The following is a 21,503-nucleotide window of genomic DNA, read 5'->3' on the forward strand; positions in this document are numbered from 1 at the left end:
AAATGATAATTTTGCTTTTGCGCTGTAGGCTAGTTTCCATTCTTCACCCAAGCAAGAAGCAAGGACCCATTCCAGGTTGGCAAAAAAAACAGGGCCATTAAGGGGCATGGCCTGGGGAGAATCCCAAGGGCCAGATAGAAAGGGCTGGAGGGCTGGATTTGGCCCCCAGGCCTCAGGTTTCCCACCATTGGCCTATAATCTAGAGCCGAAGACACATTTCTACCTTGTTAATGAGCAAACCTTTCCAACTGAGATAGCTCAGTCAGGTAGAGAATGAGTCTCTTAATCTCAGGGTCTTGGGTTCAAGTCCCATGTTGGTTGAAAGATTCCTGCATTTCAGAGGGGTTGGGATAGATGATCCTTGTGGCCCCTTCCAACCCTACAATTCTAAGTAAGATAATCCTTTGAAGTCTAATGTATATTCTGTGCATTCCTTACTTATACTTTTTCAGTCATTCTGTTCTTAGCACCAGTAAGTACCTTAAGACTCCTCTGAAATACTTCATTCAGAAGGGTAGCCACATTAGTGTTGTTGTAGCCAAAACAACCAGGAGTCTTGTGGAATCTTAAACAATAACAAGTTATGACGACGTACTGTTGCTTGTTTTTTGAAATACATTTGTCACCTACGTCACAAAAATGAAAGAATGCTACGATTTACAAGCCTGGGTTATTATTATTTAATTGATTTAGTTGCCAGGAATAACCACTGAATAATGATGTATTACATTGATGCGCTTTACAGTGGTACCTTGGTTTACGAACTTAATCCGTTCCAGAAGTACGTTCTTAAACCAAAGCATTCTTAAACCAAGGCGTGCTTTCCCATAGCAGTGGGGGACTCAATTTACAAATGGAACACACTCAACAGGAAGCGGAACATGTTCTGCTTCCAAGGCAAAGTTCACAAACCAGAACACCTACTTCCTGGTTTGCAGCGTTCTTAATCCAGGTTGTTCATAAACTAAGCCGTTCTTAAACCAAGGTACCACTGTACTCTATATCAGTGTTCCCCAACCTTGGGCCTCCAGCTGTTTTTGGACTACAACTCCCATCATCCCTCGCTAGCAAGACCAGTGGTCAAGGATGATGGGAATTGTAGCCCCAAAACAGCTGGAGGCTCAACGTTGGGGAACACTGCTTTATATAATACCACGACAGAATTCAGAGCGCACGGAAACGCCATTTACCTTCCCACCACAGCGGTACCTATTTATCTACTTGCACTGGCATGCTTTCAAACTGCTAGGTTGGCAGGAGCTGGGACAGAGCAACGGGAGCTCACCCCGTCGCAGGGATTCGAACCACCAACCTTCCGATCGGCAAGCCCAAGAGGCTCAGTAGTTTAGACCACAGTGCCACCCGAGTCCCCTCTACTCACTCCTTTTAAAAGGTTCATTAGCTTCAGCTCAGAAACAGGTGAGACATATGCAAGCAGTAAGAAATGGTGGTGTGGTTTTTTTACCATTGCCTTGTCAAACTACCTTTGCCATGTTAATTATAGCATGCTCTTTTCCTCTGATGATTAAAAATCTACTGCTAGAGAATAACCTATAGAAACCTATGCTCACACATATTCAACTGAAAAAAGAGTTAATTTAATACAATGCACACCATGGCCTGAATCCAAATAACTCGTCCAACCAGTTTGGTGTATCTGAAGGTGCTCTGGACAGATTTCTTGTACAGCAGTAACCCCACCATGACACAAAAGGCTTTTAAGAAAGGAACTGTTAAAGGAGTTGTGATATCACATGGTGATCTGCTGCTCAAAGGAAAGCAAGAAGAAAATCTGCTGGGTGAGAACAAGCCGTTGGGGTAGGCCCAAGCAGCTCTTTGGATCCTAGTCAATGTTTCTCCTTCGCTTTCCTGTCCTTCCATTGTTCAGGAACATTTCACACACTGCATGGCAGCAAACCCAGGTCTCTTGCCAAGTAGACACTTAATATGGAACTGTAGTCAATTGCGGCCAACTTCCCAGATAAGTTCATCAATATTATACACAAGTTGGACACACCTAAGTCATATTCACATTTTACATGTCAAGTGAACACTGAATATGAGAACAATCCCTCGATCCATAAAGTATACGCCACTTATAAACTGCAATCATTTTTCAAGATTAATTATTGCCAACCAAATCTATTATTTCTGAGGATTAAGATAAAAGTATAAAGCACAGCAGAACTGCCTAGCACATTTTGCAAATTTAATTTTTTTTTTTTTAATTAAATATTTTTATTGCTTTGTTTTCCAAGTTCAAAGTACAGTGTCAATACATCGTCGGTAACACAACCAAAGCTTTTTTTTTACAAAATAAGAAAAAATAAAGAAAAAATACCCTTTTCCAAGTCTTTTTTTTTTTCCCATCATCAACTGGACTTCCCCACATCCTCCATCCCTGCATTCTTTACAATAAAAATCAACAGCAAATTAATACCTTGTTTCATGTGTTTTTGTGATTTCATCTAAATATTTACTCTAAAGGTTCAACTTTTCTCAGTCATAACTTGGTTTCGATCATTTCCGAATCTCAATACTGAAGCATGTTTTTCTCAAAACTTAGCAAATTCTCAACATTCATATAACTTAAAATGTTTTTGTAAATAGTCCTTAAATTTTTTCCAATCCTCTTCCACTGCCTCTTCTCCCAGGTCTCGGATTCTGCCGGTCATTTCAGCCAATTCCATGTAGTCCATCAGTTGCGTGTGCCATTCTTCCAGTGTGGGTAACTCCTGTGCCTTCCAGTATTTGGCTATAAGAATTCTTGCTGCTGTAGTTGCATATAAAAAGAAAGTTCTATCTTTCTTTAGCACTCTCTGGCCCACAATGCCCAGGAGGAAGGCTTCTGGTTTCTTATGAAAGGTATACTTAAATACCTTTTTCAACTCGTTATAAATCATTTCCCAAAAAGCCTTCACCCTCGGGCATGTCCACCAAAGGTGAAAGAATGTTCCTTCAGCCTCCTTACATTTCCAACATTTATTATCAGACAAATGATATATCTTTGCAAGTTTGACTGGGGTCATGTACCACCTGTACATCATTTTCATAATGTTTTCTTTTAAGGCACTACATGCCGTAAATTTCATACCAGTGGTCCATAACCTTTCCCAGTCTTCAAACATAATGTTGTACCCAATATCTTGCGCCCATTTTATCATGGCTGACTTAACTGTCTCGTCTTGAGTATTCCATTTAAGCAACAAGTTATACATTCTTGAAAGCACTTTCGTCTTAGGTTCAAGTAGTTCTGACTCTAATTTTGATTTTTCCACCTGGAAACCAATTTTTTTGTCCTTTTTGAAGATCTCTAAAATTTGGGTTGCAAATTTAATTTTCAATCTCTCCGCCTATGTCCTTCTAAAACTGTCTGGAGAATTATCAAGGTTTTTTTTAATGGAACGGGCAAGAAATATTTCAAATTGCCATGCCAAAACAGTATCTCTCTGAACCAAAAGGTGCTGCCCTATCCTTTGATGGAAATAATGTGTCAATAGTTTTGTTTTGTTGATAATAATAATAATAATAATAATAATAATAATAATAATAATAATGTAATTACCCTATGCAGATTCTTTTCTTATACACTTTAGTTTTTTTCTTTCCAACCCCAAATACTGATTTCATCCGTTACACCTACTAGGCATGTTGTAAAATATGCAGAAAATTAAACCCAGTGGAAAAGCAACAACTGGGTGGACCTCTGCACCACAAAATTCAGGACAGGGGTTAGCAAACATTTTCAGCAGGGGGCTGGTCCACTGTCCCTCAGACCTTGTGGGGGGCCAGACTATATTTTGGGGGGGGGGGGGGTGAACGAATTCCTATTCCTCACAAATAACCCAGAGATGCATTTTAAATAAAAAGGACACATTCTACTCATGTAAAAACACACTGATTCCCGGACCGTCCGCGTACCACATTTAGAAGGTGACTGGGCTGGATCTGGCCCCCGGGCCTTAGTTTGCCTACCCATGAGTTAGGATAACCTAACAGGGTTGGGGAACCTCAAAGCCAGGAACAGAATGTGGCCTTTGGTCTCTCTATCTGGTTCTTGGGTCTCTTTCCAGGCTATAATCTTCTCCAGACCACAGCCCTTCCAGCCCCCACTCTGCACCCCCTCCTGGAGTGCTTTTGCCTGGCTAGAATGCTTTTTTTTGCCTGGATGATGGACAGTGAAGAGTTTGTGTATGTGCTAGCTCCACCCATTTTGACATTGGCCCCACCCACCACTGATATTTGGCCCAGAATGAAATGTGACTCTCAGACGGAAAAAGGCTTACTATGCCTGTGTTAGCAGGACAATGGGAGAGGGAAAGGGAGAGAAGTAATCTCAACACAATCATTTGGCTTCTTTTCTGTCATAAATCAGGATTCCCCCACCCCACCCCTTACAACAAGCTCGATGCACTCACTACAAAGTGTATCAATACCAAAAAAAGAGGCATAGCGAATATTGTAACATAAGCCATCCTGGTATCTTAACTTGTATTAATGCAATACTTTCTCACCTGACGTGTAATCGGACTTTGTACTGAAATCAGTTATTAATAAGATAAAACACATATATAGTTGCCAACAGCAGTAGGCTGAAACCCCAAGTGTACTCAGGAGTAAGTTTGTAATCCATAAATAAAATGTATATTCAGATGTTTGCATGTTTAAAGCTTAAACTCACAGACTTGCATTTAAGACACATAACTGGTTCTTAAGGTATCTGAATGGCTCTAATTCTATCCAGTTCCACAGAAAGTTACTTTACAAAGGAACATTCAAATCCCATTCTAATACAGTGGTACCTTGGGTTACATACGCTTCAGGTTACAGACTCCGCTATCCCAGAAATATTACCTCAGGTTAAGAACTTTGCTTCAGGATGAGAACAGAAATCGTGCTCCGGCGGCGCAGCAGCAGCAACAGGAGGCCCCATTAGCTAAAGTGGGCTTCAGGTTAAGAACAGTTTCAGGTTAAGAACGGATCTCCGGAATGAATTAAGTACTTAACCCGAGGTACCACTGTAGATGGGACGCGGGTGGCGCTGTGGGTAAAAGCCTCAGCGCCTAGGGCTTGCCGATCAAAAGGTCGGCGGTTCGAATCCCCGCAGCGGGGTGCGCTCCCGTTGCTCAGTCCCAGCGCCTGCCAACCTAGCAGTTCGAAAGCACCCCCGGGTGCAAGTAGATAAATAGGGACCGCTTACTAGCGGGAAGGTAAACGGCGTTTCCGTGTGCAGCTCTGGCTCGCCAGAGCAGCGATGTCACACTGGCCACGTGACCCGGAAGTGTCTCCGGACAGCGCTGGCCCCGGCCTCTTGGGTGAGATGGGCGCACAACCCTAGAGTCTGTCAAGACTGGCCCGTATGGGCAGGGGTACCTTTACCTTTACCTACCACTGTAGATGCAAAGTCAGTTTTTTCAATGAATAACATATTCCTTAAAGATAGGGGGGAATCCCAAGTGTCAAGTACTACCGCTGGAATTTTGCACTGTCAACTGAGTGGCCGCAGAAAACTCATTTGAAGGAAAATATTTAGCTCAAGAACTACAGTTCTCAGCATGCAATTCCTCATTTTTGAAACAGCAACTGCAATAAAGTACGGCTTCATATGCCGGTAGATTGCCAACAGCAGTCTCCATGCGCCAAGCTGCTCTTGGCCATTTCAGTTGTCTCAACTCAACTCAAGACATAACATTACACAATGGTTTGTGCTAAAATAGTTAGGAAGCTCAAACCACGGTTTCAGTTTTAAAAATCAGGCAAACTATTGTTTAGTGTTTGTTTACATTTACTTGGCACTCCCATTTCTCTGATGCAGCAACCTCCTGAGATGTAACTATGGCGTACAGATTTAATAAATTACTGCAAAGCACAGATATTACAAAACATAGTTTGAAAATCCATTTCAAATCATGGTTTCCAATTCTATTTTATCTATACAGGCATAGCTCCAAGAAAGCTTTGCATCTAACACTACAGAGAAACTTCCTTGATATCCATCATTGGGCATGACATCTGAATGGAGTTAATATGACTACAGTCATACCTCAGGTTACAGACGCTTCAGATTGCGTTTGTTCGGGTTACAGACGCACCGCTGCGGGTTGCGAACGTGCATCCTGCACTGATCACGTTCGCAACCCGAGCATCCACTGTATCTGTAAACCAAGTATGTTCTCTGTTGTCTGGTGGCAAACTTATATTTTGGATACAAACACACTACGACTGGCCACGTATTTGATGGTGGAAGAGTTATAACACAGCATAACATTACTTAAAATGGATTTACTCCAATATCAACAGGTTATCCAAAGATTTATATTGGATATGTTACAAGGCAAAAATGTCTATGCACTTAGAAGAAAAACACACACACTAAAACAACCAACTAGCCCCCGTGTTTTAACAGTTATTTCCTCATCCTCAGGAGAGCAATCTACTTAAAAGAAGGCCTAGGAAGATATCATGGTTTAACAGAATGTTACTTTCAACATATCATGCTACACTTATACAATTTGCAGTGAACAACAACATTTCTTAACAAAAGGAAAGAAAAATTGAAAACTTGCTCTGTCTTGCTTTCAATTTATAGACTAGGGAACTCCAGATTTTTAAAACTTCTACTTATTACTAGCAAGGAATGCCAACTGATTAAAGACTCTCAAATTGATTTGCTGTCAAGCTTTTCAGCCAATTAAATCTAAGTCAATCACTGACATTTTGTAATGTACAGAAAGGACTCTGAAGTTCTTCAGAGAGTTCATTTTCCTTAAGGACAAGGCAGCATAAATTGCAATAAATAAAAGATACTATTCCACATTAAAATGACAGCATCCGTAATATGCCCCAGATGTAGTAGGATGCCAAACAGCTTCTGAAATGAACATCTTCAAGATTCATCTATTCCAATCAAAGATCAAGATACAGTGGTACCTTGGGTTAAGTACTTAATTTGTTCCGGAGGTCCGTTCGTAACCTGAAACTGTTCTTAACCTGAAGCACCACTTTAGCTAATGGGGCCTCCTGCTGCCGCTGCACTGCCGGAGCACAATTTCTGTTCTCATCCTGAAGCAAAGTTCTTAACCCGAGGCACTGTTTCTGGGTTAGCGGAGTCTGTAACCTGAAGCGTATGTAACCTGAAGCGTCTGTAACCCGAGGTACTACTGTATATTGGCACAGAGTTCATGCCTATCAACTGCTTTTGGTTCTTATTTTTAGAAGGAGAGAAAGTGTTCCATGAAAACTTTGCTAACTATCGATAAATCTTATGGGAAAAGTTATCCTTCAAGGAGTTCTATCAGTTTCGGCTCATTGAAAAGGAAAATGGCCCATCTATATAGCCCAGCCATTGACATGCCCTTCAAGTGCCCCATCTGACTTTTGTTGTCAACATCACGGGTTAGTTGAGGGGCAAATTTTAATCAGCCACTGAAACTCAAATTGAATAATCACACTGATTAAAATCGATTAAAGCTTGCAGTCCTAATTACACATAACCCACTATGGGTACTTCCAATCCCGATGCGAAATAACCTTGGAGAGAATGTGCACCCTTAAAAAGAACAAGAAGAACATCAGATTCGTGTTTCTGCCTGGTAAGGGACATGGACAACTGTATACAAATGGTCAAGTACACTGGCTAGGGCAGACGACAAGGAAAAGAAATAGGTCAGGGAAAAAAATCCCCATGTACACACTGTCCTCTGCCACAGATCCCTCTGCTTTAAGCTGTAGTTTAGTTGTAGAATTCCTGTTTTGCACACAGAAAGTCCAGGTTCAATCCTCAGCATCTTCAGTTTCAAGTAACTCAGGTACCTGGTAGGTCTGTAAAAGACCTTTGACTGACAGGCCAAAGAGTCACTAGCAATCAGTGTGGACAATACAGTCGTACCTTGGAAGTTGAACGGAATCCATTCTGGAAGTCCGTTTGACGTCCAAAACGTTCAGAAACCAAAGCTGCTTCTGATTGGCTGCAGAAAGCTCCTGCAGCCAATCAGAAGCTGCTCCTGCAGCCAATGAGAAGCTGCGGAAGCCCCGTCTGACATTTGGCTTCCAAAACTAGTTTGCAAATTGGAACTGTCACTTCCGGGTTTGCAGCGTTCAGGAGCCAAAACGTTCGAGAACTAAGCCATTCAAAAATCCAAGGTACGACTGTATTGGTTTGCTTCTAGTCTCCATAAAAACCTTTTTCAGGTGCCTTCAGATCCTCACCTCATTTTTGGGTTAGCCAATAATCACTCTCTCTATTTTTATATCAATCTTTCTTACTGTGGATTGGTCTGATGATGGCTGGGGAGAGGAATTTAGAACTTTTTAACATTCCAGAATAAACCAAACTTCATGCAAAGTATTTTGTGTTTGTTCAGTTTTGCTGTAAATATTTTACAGTACAGCTTTCAATTTTAAAAAGGAATTAAAAAACAACAACCTAGAACTAAGACTCCACACGAAACATATGCCAAAAGCTCTTTCCATGATTAAGTTTCTCTGCGACCATCAAATGCAATCCCAAATTAAAAGAACCTAAATTGATTTTAAAAGAGATTCTGCATGTCATCAGGATTCCAGAAAAACAGAAGGGCATAAACATGGGGAAGCCATTGTTCTTGCATCTCCTTGTTGCCTGAACTGGGATGTTCGCAGCTGATACAAGGGAGCATAATGAGACATAAGGGAAGAGGTAGCCTCCAAGGTCATGCAAAGATCATGTCACACAAGATGCAGAGGCAAATCCGGGTCTCCCACTGAATATACCAGCAGTTGCAGTCCACCTTGAGACATGTACCTGTATGACATACATGTTGGTGCACATGCATTTCTGAGGACCTATCTATGTCATTAAATGCCTTCTATTTTTAGGTATACATCAAAACATGTAATGTGTGAAACGGTCCTTCACAACCCTTTTGGACTTCAGTGCTGTGAAATGAATTTCACTGTGCCCAGGGGTAACTGTCAAGGCATAAGGGAAGCTCAGTTTAAGCATCACCAGAATGCATCACTGTGGAACAGCATTATGGTTGCAAAGGCAAGAGCGAGAGATGATGCCACTCTGACAACACACAAGGTATAAGCAAGGCAGCTGCACAAAGTGCTCCTCAGATACTACTGCTAAACACCATCAAACCACAAAGGCAAAACCCTTGTCAATGCTGTGATTCCTTAGCATCCCAGAGATGCAGGTCTTGTCAACCATCATTATCTCAAGTCTTCTCCCTGTCCCCTATGTGGACAGTCAACAAGAACCAAAACAAGCAGAGGCCAGTTCGGATGGAAATAAATTAAACTGTGTATCTGTATATAATTCCTCTATGACAGCAATAAGATTATCTGGAAAGGGGAAGACTGACTGAAGGAACCACAAATATGGTTGCTTAGTAACAAAGCACACATTCCCTCTTCCAGTCTCATCCAGAAATAATATATTACAAGTATTTTTATACTACTCCTCAATTAATTTCCCAAAGCAGTTTACAAAAAGAAGAAAAGAATTAAACTGTAAGCAACAAATGGTAAAAGCAGTGTTAAAGACAGTGCGATTGAAATTGTCTTGCAAGCATGGAAGATAAAAAAAGGTCTCTGCCTGGTGTTGAAAGTGCAATTAGGCACCAGGTGGGCCTCTCTGGGAAGTGTTCCACAATTGGGGTGCCAACACAAAGAAGGCCCTTTCTCTCATCAGCCCCTGACTCAGCTTAGGTGGCAGAGACACCTGCAGGAGTCATTTCACAATGAAGATCTTAATTTACAGAAAGGTACCTAGGGAGTGGGTACAGAGAGTACCCAAGGGCAGTGATGTTTCCTTAGCGCCTCCCATGTGGTTCCATCTAAAGTAGTTCACATGCTGGCATGAAGTCAGCTACGAGGCTGCAAAAGCAGAACCCAGTCAGCCTGTGTGCAAACAGGAGTGGGAAGATTGAAAAGTAGGGGATTCCTTGGCCACTGGGTCATCTGGAAACAAGCAAGTAGGCTGAGGACTATCAGATTTCCAGAACTGCATAATGCACATTTGCCGGAAGGCAACCTATAGGGATCTGAGCTAGAGCCACATAAGGGCTCTGGAAGTAAGATGAGATATAAATGCATTGATCAGTTAATTTAAATGATAGCTCTGCTTCTACCACTTCTCTAGAAGGTTCACAACTAAAAGCTCCCAAGAGCTTTATACAGCACTATTCCAAATGGCACAGAAGTCCTCCACCCCCACCCCCCGCTACAACAAATGCAGTAGACTCAATGTGCACCTGTGGCTTGTGTAGGGTGCCTCTCAGCAAGTGCACAGTTCCTTTGCAATGGAGAACAATGCCCCCCCCCCCGCCAAAGGCTGATGGCACAGTGCTCCTGGGCGTGTTTTATTTGGGAAGAGATTACATCTGCGCCTGTCTAATATTGATCCTGCATCTCACCCTCAGGGTGGTTGTGGCCCAACAGATGGTTCATTGCATTAGAAGTGATCTAGACATGGCAGGCGACCCATTCAACTGAAGTAAGAGAAAATCTGCAGCTCTGCTCTATGCTAGTTATCGATATGCATGGTCTCCCACATACCATGTAGCCTTATGGAATGTAGCTGCAATTTACTATCAGCCATTGCATGCTCCTTATGGAATGTAGCTGCAAATTACTACCAGCCATTGCATGCTCCGTTTACTAAGAGGCTGCACATGTATTTGCATTCACCATTCATGCATGTAAAAATGCAGCCAATACCTTCCAAAATTCTGTTGTCTCTTTCCTATACTTCAAATTCCTCTGCAGTGAGATGCATGTAGTTTATCAAAAGCCCAGTAAAGACAAGACTATGTAGTTTAGCTAGGAGGGGGAAACTCATCCAAATGATCTATAGGGCAGGGGTTGCCTGCTCCAAGTTGAGGTGAAGCAGGTTGTCTCCTGACCTTCAGGCATGGGAAGCAAGTGCCTTTTATCCCTTGCCACTGCTGCCAGAACACATCATGATTTAGGAGCCCACAAGGGCTTTCTTGACTTCATGGAATATTTGACCAGCGACCAGCATCTCAACCTTTGGCCACTGTGTGAAAAAGTCCCCAAACAAATTTTGTACTGCCTCCCATCGCCTCAAGCACGGTTCTTTTCAATGCTGAGTCAATTCACACATTCAGCTGTGAGTCATCAGGTGTTGAGCAATCAAGTGATAAGAAAGCAGCTGATGTAAACATATCTGTGAAGCAGCCCAAATAGACCATACCATGTCTTATTTTGGTTGCACCTGAAACTATGTGATCAAGGCAAAAGAAAAAAAGAGGGCCACTTCCATGGGACCAAATAGCTCATGTAACTCCTGATCCTGGGGCTTCACTTCTTATTAATTTAGAATGATTGGGTCATGGAGAGTGGGGTGGCATGTCACATATTCTTTAACATTTTCTCCTTTGTTGACTCAGTTGAGATCTGGGGTATCAGCTGCAACTTAGATCCAGGTTTTCAGCCTGGTGTGTGTGTGTGTATACACACACACAGCCTGTTGTGTGTACACACACACACACACACACACACACACACACAGAGTGAGCTTAAGTCCAGAGGGCCTTCTTGGTAGCTGGATTCTTTAGTTCCCTTCCATAACTTTCCCCTCATCTCCTCCGTTTTTCAAAAACAATTCACTTAGCTTGTACTACCCTATTTACACGAACCTAATGCACACCTCAAACCTTGAAACCAAAAACCATCAAATCTAATAATGCGCTCCCTGATTTTCATGACGTTGATTTGGCCAAAAAAAGTGTGCGCTGCATTTGAGCAAATACGGTAGATAACAAGCATACCTTTATGAGCTTCCATGGTAGGAAGGCAGCAGTTGCACTCTGGAGCTGTAAAGACACTGTGCATTGTTCAGCTGCGAGGTCTGATCATGGGAGCCAGAAAAGGGTGTGTTTCAGTCAATTCAAAACCTAAAACACCTGGGTACCTGTCAAGAGGCTGGAAAGCCAAATGGCACTCCTTCCAACTAATTAACTTGAGGCACAATCTACGGGGGGGGGGGGGGGGACAACCACCCCTCCTCCGAAATGAACCGCCAGGCTCTTGCAAACCCATCAACGGGACACACTGTATTGTGCCCAATAGCTCAGCTTTGATTCCCCGCCTCCCACCCTCCTTAAAAACACCAGGTATCTTCCAACTGAGGCAAATACCACACCTTGGTCACCAAGGCCTCCTTTGAATGGCACCCCCTACCTTAGCTGCGCACCCCTCCCGTGCCCATATTGAGGAACCATAATAAATGCTCCGCGATCCCCTACCCCCCCCCGCTGGGTCGAGACCCGACCTTTCGCGGAGTTAAACGGTTCCAGATGAGAAGCAAGGCTGGCTGCTCCTCCCCACGTCTGTCCGTCCCGTCCATCCATCCCAGGCGCTCCCTCGGCTTCCTTTGTGCGCAGCCAGCTCTGCCCGGCCGTCAAGGCATTCAATAGAGAAAGGCGAGCCGGATGATTCTTAATTCTTATATACAAAGGCGATTTGAAACACACACACACACACACACACACACACACACACACTTCAAAGCCCCCCCCCCAAGACGAAAGATCGCATTTGAAGCCTGGGGAGGGACTGGGGGCGGGGGCGCGGGCCCACGAGAGATACTGCAAAGCGAGAAGGGGGCGGGGAGAGCGAGAGAAGTCAGAAGCAGAGCCCTTCGCCCCAGCAACTTCCAAATCGGATCGAGGAGACAAAAGGCAACTTCTGGAAGTAGCGGCGTGCAAAACCGGAGCGGGGGCGTGTGCCATAAAGGCGGGGGGGGGGGGAGAGACAGAGACCGCACAACACAGCACACAAACATACACACACCTCTCAGCCTGGTCCAAGCGGATTTCCAGGGCTGGCGCCTCACCCCCGCAAGAAGCGTCTCCGGCGGCGGACGAACATAAAAAGGGCTGCTTCTCCTCCTCGCCGGAGCGGCCCCCAACCCGCGCCGAGCCCGGACTCGGGAGCCGCCGCCCCCTCAGCCCCGCAAGCGCCCACGCGCCCGCCCCCTCCAAGCCCTCTCCCCCATTGTTTGCTCCGAGGTCCGCGCGCCGCCCCTGCTCACCGTGCGCGGCGCTCCTCCTGGGGCTCGCTCGCTGTGGCGGCGCAGGACGAGTCGGCTTGGGGCCGCCGAAGGGTCCGAGCCATTAAAGGCTCCGGGAGGCGGTGTGGTGGCGAGGAGGAGGGGGAAGGCAAGGGGAGCAGCGGCAGCAGCGGCGAGCGGGCGACGGGAACGAGGGCGCCATGGCTCTCCAGCTTCGCTCGCCTTTTTGCGCGCGGGGAAAGGGAGGCCAAAGGGTCAGGGGAGCGGAGCCCCGCCGACCCAGGAGCGGGAAGCGAGCGCTGCTGTTGCTGCTGCTGCTCCTACCGCCGCCGCCGCCTTCTGTTTCCCCTCCCACTCCCACTCCGGCCCCCGCCTCGGGGAAAGGCGCGGCGGCGAAGAGCCCCCTCCAGCGTCCGCGCGCCAGTCCTGCCCCTGCTGCTGCTGCTGCACAGGCGGCCCCCGCCCCGGCCGCCTTTCTTCTTCTCCTCACGCGGAATAAGCGCAACCCGCGCGCGCAAAGCGCCCCGCAAGACTCACCCTCCGCACAGAACGCGGGGCGGGAGGAGCCTTTTTCCCGCCTTCTCGCCAAGGGTCAACTCATGCAAGTCTCTCGTTTCGGACGAGGCGCGGCGGAGGCCACAAGCGTCCGAAGGTCTCGAGGCGGCGGAGGCGGCGCGGGGTTCAAGCCGAGCCACCAGGCAACAGTTCAGGCTCAGTACCTGTGAGGGGTACCACCAACTGCAATAAAATATTGGGTGGGGGGCGGCCAGGTAAGCCCCGCCCCACACAATCGATCACATGACATGGCACACAAACACGCTATTCGAATGGAAACGCCCATCAACTTTTTTGGGGGGGTCCCATAAGTATTTTAATTTGGGGGGGAGGGGAGCCAGAAAGGACGTCAGCCTCGAGTTGGCTCCTATAGTACCTGCCTTGCAAAAAATAAAAAAATTCCAGCTTCCTTTCAAACCATTCTTGTCTCTGCCACCTCCCTGGGGGCCCCAGCACCCACAAAATTCCCCATGAAGGGGCCAGGTTCCCACAAATTTTGGTGCCAGGGCCATGCACACTGTATGGGACCCACAGTCATGGGGCCAAGTTGGCACTCCTACACCAGAGAAATCAGATTCACCACTATCCGGAGACCTGAACCATTGTCCCTTTCCCACAGTTCTCAGTTACAGTGGTACCTCGGGTTACATATGCTTCAGGTTAAGAACAGTTTCAGGTTAAGTACAGACCTCCGGAACGAATTAAGTACTTAACCCGAGGTACCACTGTACTTACGTCTTATGATGGCAGCGCATAGAATGTGTGCAGCATAAAATCATAGAATTGGAAGGGACTCCATAATCATCTAGTCCACCCCTAATGCAGGAATCTCAGTTAAAGCATCCATGACAGATGACCATCCAATCTCTGCTTTAAAACCTCCAAAGAAGGAGAGCCCACAACCTCCTGAGGGAGACCATTCCACGGTCAAACACCTCTTACTGTCATAAAAAAATTCCTGGTGGACCTGGATTCGTACTTTGCACATGGTCGTTGTGTTTGCAATTTCCCCGGCTCTAATGACTCACAAAAATGATGCTACAGTACTTGCAACAGCCTACATGTCACCTATGCCTTTTTCTTCACTATGTACTACTTAATACATATTCAATATGTACTACTGTTGATGCAAGCCGATGATAGTGTTACTTGGGGCCAGTATCTATGGGAAGGAGGCTGCTGGATTTTGTAATTTATTTACAAATATGAAGGTTGAGCATAGGTGGAGGCACCAGCAAACTTCACATTATTATTCAGACTGTGATGGTATTCATTCAACTAAGCTTTACTCAGATTAGACCCATTGAGCTAATACAGATGGTCTTTAATTTCAATTGGTCCACTTTGTTGACTACAGCCCGATGTTTCCTTGAGCCAACTTAGCTCTCAGGAGGAATGCTACTTGAATATCATCAGTTACCAACATTCTGTTGTCTGAGATGTTGACTGGGTCAGTCCCATGCTGGTAGGCAGCCCCGTTAACAGAAATCTGCTAAGAAACCTATAACAACGTGCTCCTCCTTTGTAGAGAAATCAGCAAAGAGATGTGCAACCCAAAACCCTATAAAGGTATACGGATGGCCACTAGGATAGATAGCTTTAAGACAGGATAGACAAAAAAACCAACAACCACGGAGGATAGTTCTATCAGTAGCTAAGACCCATGTGAACTAAATAGAATCTCCATATCTAGATACGCCAACCAACAGCAGGGGTGGTCTATTGCCTCCATGCCTTGCTTGTGGTCTTCCTGAATTCATCTTGCCAGCCACTGTTGGGAACCAACTTTTTGACCTGGTGCATAAGCATTTTTTATTAGTTTTACATTATGCTTGCCTAGGCTGGTTATTGAATTTACACAATGGGACCGTGTCAGATTGCAAGCCTGTCCTTGTACTTTATGTGTGGGGCAATCCTAGACATATCCCCCTCTCCCCGTATATATGTCCCACTGTGTTTGATGGGGCTTACTCCCAGGTAAGTGTGCACAGAGTTGCAGTCTTTATATGGCTGAAGTGAATGGCCAGCTTCATGGGAGCATTCATATTTTCCGAAACTGGATGTAAAATTTTGTACAGTGGTACTTTGGATTACATACGCTTCAGGTTACAGACTCCGCTAACCCAGAAATAGTACCTCGGGTTAAGAACTTTGCTTCAGGATGAGAACAGAAATCGTGCTCTGGCGGTGCGGCAGCAGCAGGAGGCCCCATTAGCTAAAGTGGTGCCTCAGGTTAAGAACAGTTTCAGGTTAAGAACGGACCTCCAGAACGAATGAAGTTCTTAACCCAAAGTACCACTGTACCCATGTTTTTCTTCCTGTTGGATGGAAGGAAGCTGGGCCCGTTTCTTTCACTTTTGATTTATATTTTCTCTATGGTCAAATGTGTGTCTCAAGAGCCAAGGAGAAATAATATTATTGGTGAGTTAAGAACAGGCAGGGTGTGGTCCCAGGAGGTCTGGAAACCTCAATCACCTCCCCATTTTTCTTTTACCCTCCCCCCACACTTTGCTTACACAGTGTCCTGAACCCCAGACCTACCTAGCCAAGCCAAGGTCCATCAACATGGGCAGTTGAGCAAAAACAGCATCTCAGCTCTGCTTCCTCTTTGTACTTGGCCTGCTGATTGCAGCATCTGGGCTTGATGAGGCAGGTGACCCTCACCTGTTCCAAGCCTACTCCAGCTGAGGAATCACAAACCTCCTCCCAGAGCACTGTACCATGGAGACCACGGTCACCTGCCATCTTAATTTGCCCAGAGGCAATCTCCATCAGAGAACTGGTGGGAAGGAGAGTTGTGGGCATTTCTGTAGCTGCAGGAATGCCTCAGAGAGGAAGATCAACAAAATCGGGGGGCCCCTGAGGTACCCTTCCAGGGAGCGTAAGATAGCCCCCAGGTTACAAAAGCCAAACAAAAAAACAGCAACCAGTGGCTGCTGTTATCTAAGGGAAAACCAATGGATCAGAAGCTTGCATGAAACACAGACAATAAAAATAAAATTAAAAAACTGGATTACACTGTAAGTACAAAAAGGAAAATGCTTCATGGTGGGTTTTGTTTTGTTTTTGCTACTAACCCCGCACCTTTTTCTATTTGAATTAAAAGCTTCAAAACTGCTGAATAGAGCTACTGTAGTTATTTAATTAGCCATTACACCATTATTCTTCTTCTAAGCTAGAGGCTGATGCTCCTGACTCCATTTCTAATCAGGAGACAAGTGGGATGCTTTAAAAATTAAATAAAGGTGTTTTGATGTCTAGTTTGCTTCACCTTGAAGTTCAGAACCTATAACAATGTTTCAATGTAGAGACCAGCAAATTTTCGGTGGAAAGATGTCGCATTACAAAATATAGACCATAAATGATTAACCTGATGATGGTTGTTGTTATGATATTTGCACAATAATGATACCACCACCAAATTTGCCTGCAGGTATCGCCTCATACCCTCCAGACTTTTGTGTTGGCATCATCGCTGAGTAGTTTCTGCAAATTCATGGATGTCTACTGACTAAAATATGGATTTCCCCTGTACAAAATCCAGAAAATGAACTATTCCTCCATGTAAGTCTGTCACTTAGTAGAAAACTGCCAACAAATTTGTTTTCTGGAGTCTGACGCCCAGTTGCAATAAATTAACCTTTGATATGTAATCCCAGCTGGTGGGCTGTGGCAGTGTTCACTGTGGTTGTGTGCCTCTTCCCAAACCCACCCTGTTTTTGTGTTTTCCTCCTTTGCATTCTCCTCCCCTCTTGGTTAAGCATGTATCAGATTCATCAGCAAATCTCCAGACCTGGTATACGAGCACAGGGCTGCTCAGCCTGTTAGTCGAACTTAATCTGAACTGAAATACATTTAAGTTATCATTTACTAGTCCCATTGACTTAAATGGGAAATGAATGCAACTCAATCCAGACCTGTGTATGCAGATAAAGAAACTGCCGTTTCATGTCAGCAAAGATGGATGATGATACAGGATAACAATTTCAACAAATGTGAATAAAGTAATACTGACTATTGTGGTCTTATTATCTGCATTCTGTATTAAGACACATTAAAAAAATTGCATGACATTAAAAATGGACATTTTATGTTTAAAAGATGGTTAGAAATTGTGAGCGTCTCCTCTGCCCATTCTCTTTGGTTCTGCTCTTGAGTTTTCTCATTCTACCCCGCGGACCTCTAAAACACATGCCTCTTCCTAAGTTCTTTCAACTTCTCTGTTTCCTGCATTTGTCCATCTTTCTACTCAGTCCCTCTCATTATACCACCGTAGTCCAGAGTATGAAAGCTAAAGGCTCTTCTGTGACATCAGAGCAGCTCATCCAATCAGTGCTAGTGTGTCACCATCCCCACCATCAAATGCTTTAGCAAAACCACCTTATCTAGAGATAGGTAACAGGGCTGCAACCCCCTTCCTCTCCTCACAATATATTTTGCTCCTCTAGTAGTCTATGCTTTTCTTCATAAGCTTGACTGCTGAACATGGTCATGCACTGCTTTGAGCATGAGCAGATAAGGACTAGATTTGCCAGGAGGGGTGTACGTCCACTCAATCATCCCTTAAGCATCTGTCTGAATTACAGAGGTTCCAAAGGAGCGGAAAAGGATGGATGGGGAGGTTAATGGTCTCATTATTTCTGCTGTTGGCTGGTAACCTATTTCTGCCCCTCATTATGTTCTCCCTACTACAACCCACAGAGTGGGGAAGTGTATCAAAATAGCCGTAATGCACATTACAAGGATGGTTAGGAAGGGAATCCAAAAGCTGCATGGCCCGAGCATCCTTGCAATGACATCAACAATTTAAAGAATGCACCTCTTGCAAGTTAAAATGTACATGTTATACACACCAAGTAATTGAAAGGAACCATGGCCCATAGTCATGAGTGCTGTTAGAAGAAAATGCAGTGGATTTCAGTCTGTAAACAAGGAGGACTGATGCAAAAAAAGAGAAAAGTACTAGGCAATTCTTAAAGTGGGTAGCTGTTAGGCAAACCCATAGCTACAGTGGGACTAGCCAGAGTTTTTTGACCCTGAGTGAAACTTCCAGAGGGGACCCATTGAGACTCCCAGCCTATGTTTGTGTACGCAAATGCTTTTGGAGGGGGTTGTCAAACTGGGTCTTTGACCCAAGTGAAATAAAGCCTAGTTTTGCCTCTGCTTTAAGGAATTCAGGAGGCCCAAGTTTCATAAAAGTGGCTGTGGAAGAGCAGTTGTGCCTCAGAGATCAGTTGCTTGCCTAGCAGAGAGAATAGTATGCCTGTAAAAGTAAAATTAGGTAAACACCATTGGTATGCCATCTCCTGCCTCCCATTATTTTATGCAATGTGACTTGTTTTTTGTTTTATAGTTTAGAAACCATTTATTGTAATTGTTAAGAGCGAATTTCTGTGCAATTATTTGCTGACATTAAATTTTATTGTGTACCATTATATTCAAATGGATTATTGAATATTTATTAATTTATTTGATATAAGTTTCTTATTATAAAGTTACGTTTTTATGATGACATTTTTGTGTTGGATCAGATTGTTATAAGGTGTGCAATCTTTGCTGTTTCTTCAACTTCACTGAAACAAATGAATGGTATGTGTCCCTCTGATGCACCCATATAATTTAATCTGTTTTCCTTCTCTCTAATTTTAAAAGCTCCAGCCTTCAACTGGGGCTTGTGTCCCATGAGGAAAGAAGGACCCAGTATACTCCTCCAAAGACAGACATAACTGTAGAAAGATTAATCTTTTAACTTTCCCACTTAAGGAGACAGAGGGTTAACCCACCCACTCACACAAGAATGGAATCATAAGTATGTTTACTCATGAGTAAGTCCCCCTTCAATGGGGCTTACTCCTTCACTAATAGTGTTTCAGGATTGCATCCCACACAGTACATGGAATTAATCAACACAAGAGCTCAGAAGGGTAATTAGGTTCAGGTTTGGGGTTTTATTTTTTTGCTGTTTTGCTTTACTTATTTGGATGTTTTCATCCTCTATTTTATTCTGTGAACCGCCCTGAGATCTTCTGATGAATGGCGGTATATAAATATAGTAAATAAGTGAAATAAACTTTAGCTTCCACTTTCTGAAAAAAGTTTCCCCTTTCAGAGCCAGAGAAAGATGCTTTCGAAATGGTAAAGTGCAGAACTTTCCCCCCAGCCAGAACTCATTGTAACTCAGTTCCGGCCCCTCTCAGGTGGGCACCACTGCCATTATAAGAGAACAAAGGAGGCGTTCAGGGTGAGTTCTGGCACCCCTTTTTCTAGAAAAATAGCACTGGTAAGGTGATAGTGCTTTCTTCCTCCTCCCAACAGAGTGTAGCGAATGCGCTTTCTATTCTCAGGGATGATGGACATGTGTTTTTCCAACAAGACAGGGCCCAGCTGCTGTACTTTAACCCCAAAATGCAGTGTCTGTTATTCGTGCTTATAGGCAAAGGTATAGAAACAAGGTATAAGGTAAAGGTAAAGGTACCCCTGCCCGTACGGGCCAGTCTTGACAGACTCTGGGGTTGTGCGCCCATCTCACTTAAGAGGCCAGGGGCCAGCGCTGTCCGGAGACACTTCCGGGTCACGTGGCCAGCGTGACAAAGCTGCATCTGGTGAGCCAGCGCAGCACACGGAAACGCCGTTTACCTTCCCGCCAGTAAGCGGTCCCTATTTATCTACTTGCACCTGGGGGTGCTTTCGAACTGCTAGGTTGGCAGGCGCTGGGGCCGAGCAACGGGAGCGCACTCCGCCGCGGGGATTCGAACTGCCAACCTTTCGATCGGCAAGCCCTAGGCGCTGAGGCTTTTACCCACAGCGCCACCCGCAAAACTGGAAGGCCAGTTCCCATTCCTGCTGAGTGCAAATATTGATATAGCCGTGCCCCATTTTCGCTCCCCTATTGCTACAGGATGAATACATGTTGGTGGAAATCCTCTGTGGAAGAAATATTCTCAAACAAGATAATTATTCCTTTACAAAATTCCTGTTTTCCATATCTGATCACAGTATTGCATATGCATGCTCCTATTTAAGGTGTACCTTTCTAAAGTTGCCTCCCTCTAGTGGCAAGAAAAGATACAACGGAAACGTCTTTTAATTTCAACAGTTTTTAAGACTAGTACAATTTCACAAGCAATTTCACAGCTGGATATTTTTCAGGTATTGCTCATTAACCATCCATTTATCACACAGACTGTTTTGAAAACATGTGCTAGGATGGCCTTTTTTGATTGATCAGAATAGCCTTTGGAAGAAAAAAAAAAGAGCTTCAAAATCAGAAATGATTACCATTATATGGAACATACAGCATTATGAACATGGATATTTGGATCAGAGAATGCTTCATTGAAATAGTCTCCTCACATTATTCAATCCCTGTATATACTGGGTCAGGCTTATTTGTGTCGTGTTTTGAGCAACTCAAGGTGTTTCACTCAGCGTTCCATACAAGTCAAAATTGGGAAAAGGTGCTTCATCGTGAATTTGTACTGTGAGCCAGGGAGAGAATGCATGTACCAGAACATGGGAGTTGCATGAAAGTACAGGAATTCAAGGACCACTTTGAGAATTTTTGAAGAAACTATGATAAGTTATAAATCACACAAAAAGCAGGACAGCACCATGACTTCCTTATGAACCTATAGCAGACAGATTTTCAAGACTCCAGATTATGCTCCAAGTAGACAGCATAGAATATTTAAATGCTTTGTTGTGCACCAATATTTTTGCAGTGAGATTTAAGTGCAATATCAAAGAACAGGGTTCAAATATAATATGGCAATTTCTGCAACCTTTTCCCATATAAGTTTGGGAATTCATTTTTAGTGAAAGAAAATCATAATGCTGAAGCAAGCCATAGCTATGATATTCTCGCTTCCTGTGTAGTCCCAACATTTAAGATGACAGGCAGTGCTGATCACGTTGGTACTTTGTGCCA

The 21,503-nt window shown here is 44.3% G+C and overlaps 1 protein-coding gene across 9 annotated transcripts in view; it reads right to left on the reverse strand.

The window, feature by feature from the left end:
* The window catches only part of FARP1 (FERM, ARH/RhoGEF and pleckstrin domain protein 1), a 183,461-nt gene extending 169,788 nt beyond the window's left edge, over positions 1 to 13,673 (reverse strand). For 2 of the 9 annotated variants that reach the window (XM_077927708.1, XM_077927709.1), the window contains exon 1: positions 13,043 to 13,378. The gene's annotated coding sequence lies outside the window, so the exon portion shown is untranslated. Of the gene's footprint in view, positions 1 to 12,280; positions 12,398 to 12,801; positions 12,953 to 13,042; positions 13,380 to 13,558 lie in introns of those variants that run through there. The other 7 variants (XM_077927710.1, XM_077927703.1, XM_077927705.1 and 4 more) reach the window with 6 other exon arrangements.
* Between the last annotated feature and the right edge of the window lie 7,830 nt (positions 13,674 to 21,503).

This window comes from Podarcis muralis, chromosome 4 (genome assembly GCF_964188315.1).
Source record: "Podarcis muralis chromosome 4, rPodMur119.hap1.1, whole genome shotgun sequence".
In the NCBI taxonomy this organism is placed as follows: Eukaryota; Metazoa; Chordata; class Lepidosauria; order Squamata; family Lacertidae; genus Podarcis; species Podarcis muralis.